Raw genomic sequence first — 11,989 nt, 5'->3', positions numbered from 1 at the left:
AGCCTTCAATCCTCTCCAAGTTCCAAAATCAAGTCAAGTGATCAAAAGTGTTTAGTGACTTGAGAGAGGGTGATTTGTGTTTCAATAGTTTCTCTTGTTGCTTGGTTGCTTTCTTCTTCTCCTTCTAATCTTTTCCAAGTGTTTTGTAAAGCAATCAAGAGACACCTAATTGTGTGGTGATCCTTGTGGGGTCTTAGTGACCCTTGAGATTAAGAAGAAGCACTCAACCAATCTAGGTGACCGATTGAGAGAGAGAAAAGGTTGAGATAGACCCAACCTTTGTGGTCTCCTCGTCGGGGATTAGGTTCTTTGGAACCAAACCTCGGGAAACAAATCGACGTGTCCATTTGTGTTGATCTTCACTATTCGAATTGTTTCTCCTCTCTCCTCTCTCTCTAAAAGTTCTCTTGCTCACATTGTTTTGAGTTTGCTCCCAAAGTTATCCACATTGACTGAGCAACTCATAGCAAGAAGAACTATCTTCCGCACTCCTAATTCACAATTATTTATTTCTAACCCTAACCCCGGGTGAAGTGCGTGTTCAAAGTTTATAATTTCCAGGTTTCGCCTATTCACCCCCCTCTAGGCGACTTTCAGATTGATTTGTGTGAATGCACATGGCGGGTATCCGGGAACTGGGTACCCGAAGTAGGCTCATGGTCTATTAACGGCACACTCACCGACCAAGTCTCCGCTGAGCAACCCAGTGAAGTGGAACACCCGACTAAGCCTCCACCGAGCAACCCAGCGAGGCACAACGCACGACCAATCCTTCGCCGAGCAACCCAGCGAGGCGGAGCGCCCGACTCACCTTTGTTGAGCAACCTAGCGAGGCGGAGTACTCGACCAACTCCAGACCAAGCGACTCGGCAAGGCGGAGGTCTCAATCCAGTACTATTGACCCACGTTAGCTACGACAAGGCATGTCATCCCTAAACCACGTCCGGACATATGTGCGGCACACTGACGACGCAGCGGAAGGGCGCTGACGACACGACTGTACCCCGTGTACGGTCTCAAATGTATCCCCGTCTTGTGGGGCCAGTCAACCCCGGTCATGGGGGACCAACACCGGAGTCTATAGTGACTCGCATACCGAAAAGGCGACGATAACCATACCAGGAGTATGCCTATGCACGACGAAAGATGACACATGGCTCATGACGACAGGAAGCCACGTTTCACACGACCGCTCTGTGAGGTTGGTCCATAGGACCCGCCTCGCACCACTACGAAGACATCAACAACAGGCTCGCTACAGGGACTCGTGAGACGAACGAGCAGAACAGTATGCCATACTGGGAGTATTGCTACGCACGACCCTATGGATCACGTCGGGAGCGCTATGTCAACCTAGGGCAATAGATCACCCTCTTACTGGTAGAGAACAAGTCTCCTCTATGAGGCCTTATCCTTGAGATATAAAAGGACATGCACTCCTCTTTCTTCCCACACACGGACTGTTGTAACACGCTCTAAGACAATACTATGATCAACACTACACTGGACTAGGGTGCAAGCCTGAACTAGTATAAAACTCTCTTTCTCAAACCCTACGTTCAAGTCCTAGTGATTCACCATTCGGAGTGAGTCTGCGCTAGCATCCTCTCACCAAAAACAAATCTTATTGTCCCCCGATTTTTCAAACCAGTACTGAATGTATACAATGTGGATGAATGTATATTGTGTTGTGAATAGATGCATATGAGTGTGAGTGTGTGGATATAATATGGATGTATATAAATGATTAAACTGTAGCATTTTTTGGTGATAGTAATTGTCGGGTACCATAATTAGGGGTACCCCCAACACTCCTAAACTCGGCTGATAATCACCATCAGCGCAAACTACAGGGACTGATGGGCACAATTCAGGTCAAGGCTTCGTCTGCTCAAGGGACGCGGTCTCGCCTCGCCCGAGCCCAGCCTCGGACGGGAACTGTAGTCCCAGGCGAATTCACGCTTCGTCTGCTCTAGGGGTTCGACGCCTCGACGCTCGTGGCGACTCGCAGCTTGTCATCAACCAAGTCATGAAGAACTCCCACTGCCACGACCGGAAGATGGAGGCCTACTGCGACAAGGTTTGGCGCCTTGAAGACAAGTTCTACGGACTCGAGCTCAACCACGTCGCCCGACGGTGCAACGAGACTGCGGATGAGCTGGCTAAGATAGCCTCGGGGCGGACAACGGTTCCCCCGGATGTCTTCTCTAGAGACATACATCAACCCTCCGACAAGACCGACGACACGCCCGAGCCCGGGGAGGCCTCGGCCCAGCCCGAGGAAGCCTCGGCCCAGCCTAATCGAAACTGGCAGACTCTGTACCTGCAATATCTCCACCGAGGAGAACTCCCCCTCGACAAAGCCGAAGCTCGGTGACTGGCGCGGCACGCCAAGTCGTTCGTCTTACTGGGCGATGAAAAGGAGCTCTACCACCGCAGCCCCTCAGGCATTCTCCAATGATGCATATCCATCGCCGAAGGACAGGAGCTATTGCAAGAGATACACTCAGGGGCTTGCGGTCACCACGCAGCACCTCGAGCCCTCGTTGGGAACGCCTTTCGACAAGGTTTCTACTGGTCGACCGCGGTGGCCGACGCCACTAGGATTGTACGCTCCTACCAGGGGTGTCAATTCTACGCAAGACAGACGCACCTGCCCGCTTAGGCCCTACAGATAATACCCATCACTTGGCTGTTTGCTGTGTGGGGTCTGGACCTCGTCTGTCCCTTGCAGAAGGCACCCGGGGGCTTCTCGCACTTGTTGGTCGCCATCGACAAATTCTCCAAGTGGATCGAGGTCCGACCCCTAACCAGCATCAGGTCCGAGCAGGCGGTGGCGTTCTTCACCAACATCATCCATCGCTTCGGGGTCCCGAACTCTATCATCACCGACAATAGCACCCAGTTCACTGGCAAGAAGTTCCTGGACTTCTGCGAGGACCACCACATCCGGGTGGACTGGGCCGCCGTGGCTCCCCCCATGACAAATGGGCAGGTGGAGCGTGCCAACGGCATGATTCTGCAGGGACTTAAGCCGAGGATCTACAACGACCTCAACAAGTTCGGCAGGCGGTGGATGAAGGAACTACCCTCAGTGGTCTGGAGTCTGAGGATGATGCCAAGCCGAGCTATGGGTTTCTCACCGTTCTTTCTAGTCTATGGGGCCGAGGCTGTCTTGCCCACAGACTTAGAATACGGTTCCCCGAGGACAAGGGTGTACGACGACCAAAGCAACCAGACCAGCCGAGAAGACTCGCTGGACCAGCTGGAAGAAGCTCAGGACGTGGCCTTGCTACACTCGGCGCGATATCAGTAGTCCCTGTGACGCTACCACGCCCGAGGGGTTCGACCCCGAGACCTCCAAGTGGGAGACTTGGTGCTTCGGCTGCGGCAAGATGCCCGAGGGTGCCACAAGCTTACTCCTCCCTAGGAGGGGCCATTCATCATCGCCAAGATTTTGAAGCCCGAAACATACAAGCTGGCCAACAATCAAGGCGAGGTCTACAACAATGCTTGGAACATCTGACAGCTACGTCGCTTTTACCCTTAAGATGTTTTCAAGTCGTTCATATACCTCGTTTTCTATACATACACAAATAAAGTCTAACCGTCAAGGAAGGGTCAGCCTTGCCTCGGCAAAGCCCGACCCTCCCTTGGGGTCTAGAAGGGGGTAACCCCCTCTGCGTCAAAATTTTTCTCGGAAAAAGTCTTTCTGTTAGAACATCTTTTCGCGCTCTTCGACTGCTTCGATAGCGGGATCCTGAAAACGACGGAGTACACGTAAGCGGCAAGGCCGACTGAGCCGAGGGACTCCTACGCCTCCGGGATACGGATACCTCACTCATCACCTTCTGCGATAAGTAACTCACGCTCGGATAAGCGATTCTGTTAACCGAACAAGTCTTAACGCTCGAAAACTTTTCTGCCAGAACGATTTTCGTGCCTTCTCGACTATATCGATAACAGAATCCTACGAACGAGTAAGAGTGCACGTAAGCGACGAGGCCGACCGAGCCGAGGGACTCCTACGCCTCCGGGATACGGATACCTCACTCGTCACCTTCCGTGGAAAGTAACTCTCGCTCGGATAAACGATTCTGTTACCGATGAACAAGTCCTGATACTCGAAACAAGAGGAAAGGAAACACAACTTTACAACACGACAATGATATGTTTGGGCCTCGGCGGCCGCGAAAAACATACGCACACTACAAACAAACTCTCCCTGCAGGTTCAGACATCAACAGAGGGAGCAACAGCACCCTCGGTGTCGTCTCCACCTTCGGCGGAATATGGCCCGGCCTCGGACGGCGACGCGGGCGGAAGGATCTCCACCTCGAAGGAGGAGGCCAGCACCAAGCTCGGGCCATCATAGCCAAGGTCTCCGTAAGGGTCTCGGCCCGGGCAAACACCTCGACCGACCGCTCCGTAGCCTCAGCCAGCTGTCCCCCGAGGACATCAGCCCGGCTCATGGCCTCGGCAGCCTGACTCCGGGGTTGGTCTCGCCGGCGGACGACCTGACCAAGCTCCAGCCGCCGCCGCTGCACCTCCTCGGCCAAGGAGGCCACGTGCTCCCGGGCCAACGAAGCTTCTTCTCGAGCCGACTCTGCCTCTGTCCACACTGACACCGCTGCCTTCAGCTCCGGCTCATCGCAGAGCAGCCGAGGGTTCTTTAACTGAGCAAGAGAAGCCTTGGGTGGCAAGGCCGACCGAGCCGAGGGACTCCTACGCCTCCGGGATACGGATACCTCACTCGTCACCTTCCGCACAGGGCAACTCACACTCGGTTAAGCGGTTCAGCTAGCCGACAGGCGAGTCCTAGTGCTCAAAATGAGGAAGAAACACGGTATTACACTCAAATACCTAGATGTTCAGGCCTCGACATCCACAATGAACAAACACCGGCACTCAAGGTGCCATTACAAACGGAACTCCGGTTCCACTCCCGCGGGTATGAACAACCTCCACATCGGAGGGCCCGCGGGACGACAAACCCCAGATGCCGGAGGAAGTAGCGGGACGCCAGCCCGCGCGATGGCAGGCCCCGGCTTGCCTCGCCCTCCTCCCCAGCAAGGATGATGAAAATCCTTGAAGCTGAGGGCGGGGCAGAGGCCGCAACCCGGCTTGCTTCTCCCCACCATCGAACCGGTGGTCACCATCCTGGGTGACCATCGGTGGGGGAATGCAGCCGGGCTGCCTGATGAAAATCCTTGAAGCCGAGCGATGGCTGAAGGGTGCCCACCTCCGTAAGGTTGCGCTCCTCCAACAACAAGACGAAGGCAACGCGGGCGCTCCCCATCCGGGGGCTCGGAAGGTGGAGGGATGCGATGCATGAGGGGAGTGCGAAAACATGGCTACCACCCAGGGGGTCGATCCCTTTTTAAAGGCAGTTGTCCCCACTCGCGTCCTCAGGCGTCGCGGACTAAGTCTTCACTGAAATGCCCCAGGGTCCTCCCCCTACGACACGGGGGCTGGGTCCCACGCGTCATGCAAGCTGGCCCGGGACAGAAGAAGCCAAACCGTCGCGCGTGGAGCGTGTAACCGCCCTGCGGTTACAAGCACTCCTCCACCCTCGCCGAAACCAACGGTTGAAAGGGCGGACCGCCATGCAGGTGGCATGCAACCGCACCACGGAGACGCACCCCTTCGAATTCGACGCATCCAGCATGGAGGCCCAGGCCCACACGTCATGTAACCTGCTCGCCGGTTACTACGTGCGAAAAACTGCACCGCCACTTGCGCCAATGCCACGCCTTCTCGACTGCGGAACCGGTGCCGCGACTCGAGGCAACCCTGCGCATGGCCCAACAGTGCCAACCGAGCACATCGATCACGGGTCAGTCAGCCGCGGAGGAGGCGCGACGGTTGATATGGCCAAAAGTGGGCCGGCAGTAATGGCGGCAGCAGGCGAGCGGAAGCAGCAGTCAAATCGTCTGCAGGCTCACGTCCCCTCCTGGAGCAGCAGGGGAGCCCTCTCCCACGGCGTGAAGACGACGCGCCCGTGTTCCGTCCCTCGAACGGCTCGCGCAACGGCTGCCCCACGAACCACCCGTCCCGTCGCATTAACTTCGCGGCAGGGCAAGCGACACCTTTGGCAGGCGAAGCGGGCGACGTTTCACCTCCGCCATGATGACCGCGTCAAAAAAGGTGCGCCACATCGTTTAAATTCGTATCCTTTTCTTCTTCCCCTTTCTCTCTCTTGCTACAGGGACCGGGAAAGGGGATATTTCGAAAGGGATCCTTCTCCGCGAAGGAAGCGGGCCCCGAGCCCTCCTATTGATCAGGGGTTCGAAGGCTGGCCCCTCGGAAGGGTTCGACAGCCGCCCCAGAGCACTCGGGCTTCAGGCTCATTACTGATCAGAGGTTCGAAAGCTGGCCCCTCGGAAGGGTTTGACAGCCGCCTCAGAGCACTCGGGCTCCGCGCCCACTACTGATCAGGGGTTCGAAGGCTGGCCCCTCGAAGGGTTCGACAGCCGCCCCAGAGCACGCAGAGCGAGGGATGACTCTGGGTACGTCCGATACATGGCCGAGGCTCGGGCTACGCTCCCGAGGTACCCTAGGACATTTCCGAGACCAGCAGGAGCGATTTTGTAACGGAGTCCCATCAGAGGGAGGCATCGAGCCCTCGGACCCTATCGAACGGGACCGGGTCCGGTAAATCACCTGCAGGTACTTTTGGAGCGCGCCTCTGGGCCACTAGCCGACCCTTATCGAACGGGGCACGAGCGTCCACTCGGATCACCCGTTAGCAACTCACTGGAGACACTATGTTCGGCGCCCTCCGAGGGCAACATGGCGCTTCCCCCCTCCTCCTTGCGGAAAGGCGACGAAGGGGCGTATGATAAAAGCCGAGTCAGTCCTTGATCGTCCTCTCGCTCTGTGCAGAGGCTCGGGGGCTGCTCTCGCAAATCCGGCTCCGGCCAAACCGTTGACAGCATCAACAAACCAGCCTGAAAACTCGGAACCTGACCATACACCCGGGCTACGATCAGATCGCATGAGGGAACAACCAGACCGGTCAAGGCATCACGAAAGGCATTAAGACCTCGGAGGAGTCAAACCACTCCTCCGTGGCCTCGGGGGCTATACCCGGCGGGTGCGCTCGCGCGCACCCACCGAAACAAAATACAACCGAGAAAGGTTGGTCCCCTTGCTAAAAAGTGCGACAAAGCCTCCAAGCGAGTACCAACACTGCCTTTCAGGCTCGGGAGCTACTGTCGGGTACCATAATTAGGGGTACCCCCAACACTCCTAAACTCGGCTGGTAATCACCATCAGCGCAAACTACAGAGACTGATGGGCGCAATTCAGGTCAAGGCTTCGTCTGCTCAAGGGACGCAGTCTCGCCTCGCCCGAGCCCAGCCTCGGGCGGGAACTGTAGTCCCAAGCGAATTCACGCCTCGCCCGAGGGCCTCCTCAGCAATGGGCGCACCCTCGACTCGCCCGAAGCCCAGCTCGGACAGGCTTCGTTGTGAAGCAACCTTGGCCAAATCACCTCACCAACCGACCGTATCGTAGGCACATTCAATGCAAGGATCGCCTGGCGCCTTATCATGACACGCGTGCCTCAGTCGGCAAGGTCGAAGTGACCGCAGTCACTTCGCCCTCCCACTGACTGACCTGACAGGAAAACAACGCCGCTCGCCCCTCTCCGACTGCTGTGCCACCCGCCAGGGTGAGGCTGACAGCAGCTGAGTCCAGCCTCATGCGCCACAGGAAGCTCCGCCTCGCCCGACCTTGGGCCTCGGCCTCAGGAGAAGTCTCCGCCTCGCCCGACTCCAGGGCTCGGCCCCCGCCTCGGCCTCGGAAGGTGGTCTCTGCCTCGCCCGACCCCAGGGCTCGGCCTCGACCTCGACCTCGGAAGGTGGTCTCCGCCTCGCTCGACCCCAGGGCCCCGCCTCAACCTCGACCTCGGGAGGAATCGCGTCCTCGCCCGACCCCGGCCTCGACCTCAGGAGGAGTCTCCGTCTCGCCCGACCTCGGGCTCGGACCGACCACGCCGCAGGAGGTACATCATTACCCCACCCCTAGCTAGCTCAGGCTACGGGGGAACAAGACCGGCGTCCCATCCAGGCTCGCCCCGGTAACAAGTAATGATGGCTCCCCGCGTGCGTCCATGACGACGGTGGCTCTCAGCCCCTTACGGAAGCAAGGATACGTCAGCAAGGTCCCGACAGTCCCGATAGCTGTGCTTCTACAGGGCTCAAACACTCCTCCGACGGCCACGACACCCTGTGCACAGGGCTCTAGCACCTCTCCAACAGCCACGTTGGCATGTACATAGGGCCCCGGCTCCTCTCTGCCGGACACGTTAGCATACTGCTACACCCCAATTGTACACCTGGACCCTCTCCTTGCATCTATAAAAGGAAGGGCCAGGACCCTCATACGGGAGGGTGGTCGCGCGGGACTCTCTCTCTCCCTCGCGAACGCTTGTAACCCCTACTGCAAGCGCACCCACTCTGGCGCAGGACAACACGAAGCCGCGGTTTTCTCCCTTTGTGTTCCGTCTCGCGCCAACCCATCTGGGCTGTGGCACGCAACGACAATTTACTCGTCGGTCCAGGGACCCCCCGGGGTCGAAACACCGACAGTAATACTATATTTTTGGGTTGATTATATCCGATAAAAATTAGGTGGACTAATTTTCATAGGTAGTCTTCGATCAATTATGCCAGACTGACAAGAATTACCTATCTAGCCAACAAAATATAGCTATTTTTTGTCACCCGTTCACAGAACCTTAGGAAATCGTAAGGGGATTACTCCCATGGATCCTCTCGTGATCCTTGTCCACCAAACCAGCTCTTAGCGTTTAGTCAATCTCTTCTTTGTTTAGTTTTGCTTATTGAGAGTTTTTAAAATATCAGCATGAAGTTGCTTTTGTAGCATAAGAATTAGTTATAAACAACAAGAAACTCACTTTATTTTCTAAAAAAGCGAGGGTATCCTCGATCCTAGATCTCAAACCTGAAGCTAACGATAATTCAACCATGGTAGTGTATTAGAGTTTAGAAGGGGAGAGGATACAACACGTTCATTTGAATTCCAATTCATATAGATTAAAGGGAATTGAGTGGTTTTAAATCCCTAGTAAGTCAAAATCTCTCTCAATACATGCCAATCATTTTCAATCCATATGTAATCAAAATAAACGAACAAGATCTTATGGTGTGTTCATTTAGGTCGGAACAATTTTATTAAAACCATTCTAGCTGGATTGATAGGTTTATTTATATTAGCATTGATTAGATGGAATAGATTTGGACACTAATGAGGTTTTTAGTTTGAGGAATAAGTTAGTCCATTGTATTTTCACTTCTCTTTTTTGATTTGTGAAATAGAATGAGTTGATCTATCACCATCTCATTCCTCGTAGTTAGTAACTAGATATGTGTCCGTGTGTTGCCACGAGAATTAAAAATTAGTATAAAACATATAGATACGGGACAACAAACATCACTGTGATATACAAAATCCGTGTGCCAACAAATCACATTAACACAAATATTATTTTGACGATATAAATATGTAATATCATTATAAATACGCTGACTCAAATAGAATGAACTAACTCCAAAGTTACGCAATAATGTCACCAATATAATCCCGGTATTTATCACCATCGAAGACATCAGTTGTGAGGTAAGAATCGATCTAATCGGCTGATCGCCTCTGTGTCGATTAGAAACGATCAACCGATTAGAAAACATTGGGAGTCGTCCTCAATCGCGGCCTCCTCGTAGCCATCCATGATTCATCCCCAGAGCTCGAGGATTCAACAGATATGATTCCTACTCATAAGAACAATGTTCTGTGTCGAACCTTTGGGATTAAAGAGGGGATGGATCTGTATGCTAAAGTTGGTATGATTGCAGAAAACAAACAAAAGGAACGTGAAGAAACTTAGTGAAGATTCAAGGGCTTTGTGCAATTTGCATTAGGAGGGAAAAATGTTCAGCGTCCAAACTACAAGACATAACACATGCCTATGGTAACCTAAGTCATACCAGATAACTGATGTTTCTGAAAGGACAACATAGCCCGTCAAGTGCAATGAGCCCATGACCAAGACTAACAGCAGTATGAAACATGTTGCGTGCATGACTCGTAGAGGTTCAACATCAAGAGCTCACAGAAAGATGGCAACCAGATGAGTCCCTATCAGTTGCTGCGCAATCTGTCCGTTCACCAGGTTCTCGTCGTACGTGCCCCTCTTATTCGGATGACTTCCATTTTCCTGTCACACAAAGTGCAAAAGCCAATGGCACCTGATTGAGGATGAAATTATGCACAAAACAGACATTTCAATTGTAATGAAATAAGATTCAGTACAAGCCGAAGGTTGTGTGAAGATACACATTCAGCTAAAACCACCAACACATGCATGAGCATAAGCTTTGGCACACCTTACCTCATCAGCCATGTCAAATAAAAACGATGCCACAAAAAGATTTTTCTGTCCAGCACCACCGCCACCATTCCAAATGCCACCAAAAGAACATTTCAGGTGGGTACATGCTTCATCCACTTTAAGAGATTTCACAACATCATTCTTGCATTTTGAATAACTTGCACCAGAAGGTGAAGCTGAGGCTTCAAATGTTTCAGAGCCATATTTATATTGCCCTACACCCACAAACCCAATATAAGTATGTGCTCTTAGTAAAAGATCAATAGATGAGTTATGTCACAAAGCAGGTCCACAAAGCATGGCATGTAGAAAGTTCAATTGTAAATCCAACCGGGCTCATAATATGTAGTGTTTCATCTGCATTTTAGTTAACATGTTCTTTGCCTCATCAGCACGAGCTAAAGTCTTATTATTTAGCAGACCGAACCTGGGCTGCTGTCATCCCTAACCTCACGTAACCCAGAAATTTTATTTTATAGGAACATCATTTTATTTTTGCTATATTTTTTATTTATATAAATAATATCCTGAACATCAGAATATACGTTAATTAACAGGCACAACACGGAGAAATGAACTGCTGGATTAACATTAGCACTGCTATTTCGATTTTGAACCAAGAAAAAGAAAAGTTGCGTGCGAATCTCTGGTAAGCTTCGGCATGTAAAAAAAGAAACATCTGTATCATATTAGTTTGTCGAAGTAAAATCAGTTGCCTTCCACCGATGAATTTACAAAAAATGGAAGAACCTGATAGACCCAAATCTGCCTGCATCTACCACCTCCTCCGGCACGGCGCCAGCCGAGAAGGCGTCATGGCACTCGGTGGCGCAGGACGCCAGCTTCTAGTCCACGGCGCCGGCGCCCCACGGGTACGTGTCAGACCACCGCAGGTCGAGCGGGTAACTGATATCCGGCGGTGTGCCTCGCCGCGCCGCCGCGGCGCTGGAAGAGGGCGAGCCGCCGCTGGCATTGGTGGCGACGGACGCCACGGCCGCCGGCTCTTGCGCCGGCGCCCCGGACGAGGAGTCGAAGCAGATGGAGACGGCCTTCCCGGACGGTGTCCGCAGCTGGAACTCGGAGGGGAAGAGCGGGAGGAAGGCGCTGTTGCACGAGTGGTCGCTGTAGTAGGTGACCGCGTACAATGGCGGGTCGTTGTGGTCCTTCTGCTGTACCTGCTTCGTGGCCGGGCAGCTCATGTTGTCCTTGTACGTGCATCTGTAGTAATACCTGCGGCGGGGGGGACAAGAAGCAGCCGTGTGTGAGTGGAATGAACACCTGCTGGCCGCCGGTTTGGATGCAGACAATTGGAAGAAACAAACAGCGAAGTGGAGGGAGGTTGGCTAATAGAGTCGTGTTCTTTGCCGGCGAAGATAGATTTCTCAGAAACACGCGCGCAGACGCAGAATCACTTTTTTGCAGCGGCGGGCGGATAGCGGCGGACTGGCGAATTGCAGCGGCAGGCGGGGTTCGCGATCGGGTTCGCGGCGTCGGGTAGGACGCATGGCCCGGATTGTGCGGGGAGGTGGCTCTGGCGACGTGGGAGGATGGAGACAGGGTGGTGTACATTAGCAT

At 53.5% G+C, this 11,989-nt stretch overlaps 1 pseudogene; it reads right to left on the bottom strand.

Moving 5' to 3' along the window:
• Positions 1-11,145: 11,145 nt before the first annotated feature.
• Positions 11,146-11,989, bottom strand: LOC109941200 (uncharacterized; annotated as a pseudogene).

The sequence above is a fragment of the Zea mays genome, chromosome 7, assembly GCF_902167145.1.
Source record: "Zea mays cultivar B73 chromosome 7, Zm-B73-REFERENCE-NAM-5.0, whole genome shotgun sequence".
Classification (NCBI taxonomy): domain Eukaryota; kingdom Viridiplantae; phylum Streptophyta; class Magnoliopsida; order Poales; family Poaceae; genus Zea; species Zea mays.
The sequence above is the reverse complement of the archived record's forward strand: the minus strand, read 5'-3'. Positions and strand labels throughout refer to the sequence as shown.